We start from the raw sequence: 1843 nt of genomic DNA on the forward strand, positions 1-1843 counted from the left end.
GACTCAATTCTCCAATAAAAAGACACAGATTAACAGAATGGATTCGTCAACAAAACCCAGCAATCTGTTGCATACAAGAAACACATCTAAGTCACAAAGATAGACATTACTTGAGGGTAAAAGGCTGGAAGCAAATGGACCCAAGAAGCAAGCTGGAGTAGCCATTCTAATATCTGATAAAATAGGCTTTCAACTAAAATTAATAAAAAGAGATGGGGAAGGACACTTCATAACCAAGGGAAAATTTCACCAGGAAGACATCAAAATCCTGAACATCTATGCCCCAAATACAAGGGCACCCACATTTGTAAAGTAAACATTGATAAAACTTAAACCACACATAGATCCCCACACATTAATAGTGAAAGACTTCAACACCCCACTCTCAACAAAGGAGAGGTCAACAAAACAGAAATTAAACAAAGAAACAATGTCTCTAACAGAGGTCATGAATCAAATGGACCTGATAGATATTTACCGAACCTTACACCCAAACACAAAAGAATTGACCTTCTCAGCACCTCATGGAACCTTCTTCAAAATAGACCATATAGTTGGTCACAAAGTGAGCTTCTAAAGATATAAGATTGAAATAATCCCTTGTATCCTGTTTGATCACCATGGACTAAAGCTGGACCTCAACAACAACAGAAATAGCAAAAAGCCTACACACACATGGAAACTGAACAACTTGCTACTAAATGACAGGTGGGTCAGGGAAAAAATAAAGAAAGAAATTAAAGTCTTTCTAGAACTCATTGAAAATGAAGACACAATATACCCAAACTTGTGGGACACAATGAAAGCAGTGCTAAGAGGAAAGTTCATAGCAGTAAGTGCCTTCAAGAAGAAATTTGAGACAGCTCATTCAAACAACTTAATGGTTCACTCAAAAACCCTAGAAAAAGAAGAAGCAGACACACCAAAAAGGAGTAGATGGCTGGAAATAATCAAACTTAGGGCTGAAATCAATCAATTAGAAACAAATAAGACAATTCAAAGAATCAATGAAACCAAGAGCTGGTTCTTAGAGAAAATCAACAAGATTGACAAACCCTTAGCCAAGCTAACTAAAAGGCAGAGAGACACCACCCAAATCAACAAAATCAGAAATGAAAAGGGGGACATAACTACAGACACTGAGGAAATCCAAACAATCATTAGGACTTATTTCAAAAGTCTATATGCCACAAAATTTGAAAATCTAAATGAAATGGACAATTTTGTTGATCGATTTTACTTACCAAAGCTGAATCAGGACCAGGTAAATCAATTAAATAGTCCTATATCCCCAAAGAAAATAGAAGCGGTCATTGAAATTCTCCCATCCAATAAGCCGAGGAACAGATGGTTTCAGCGCAGAATTCTACCAGACCTTCAAAGAAGAGCTAACTCCAGTTCTCTTCAAACTATTCCACAAAATAGAAACAGAAGGAACACTACCAAACTCATTCTATGAAGCAATAGTCACCTTGGTACCTAAACCTCACAAAGACCGAATAAAGAGAGAATTTCAGGCCAATCTCCCTTATGAACATTGATGCAAAAATACTCAACAAAATACTTGCAGACCAATTCAAGAACACACCAAAGATATCATCCACTATTACCAAGTAGGCTTCATCCCAGGTATGCAGGGTTGATTCAATATATGGAAATCCATCAATGTGATCCACCATATTAACAAACTGAAAGAAAAAAACCACATGACAATCTCCCTAGATGCTGAAAAAGCATTTGGCAAAATCCAACATCCATTCACGTTTAAAGTATTGGAGAGATCAGGGATACAATGCACTTATCTAAACATTGTAAAGGTGCTATACAGCAAGCCTATAGCCAA

This window comes from Psammomys obesus, unplaced genomic scaffold (genome assembly GCF_907164565.1).
Source record: "Psammomys obesus unplaced genomic scaffold, mPsaObe1.curated_primary_1811, whole genome shotgun sequence".
Taxonomy (NCBI): domain Eukaryota; kingdom Metazoa; phylum Chordata; class Mammalia; order Rodentia; family Muridae; genus Psammomys; species Psammomys obesus.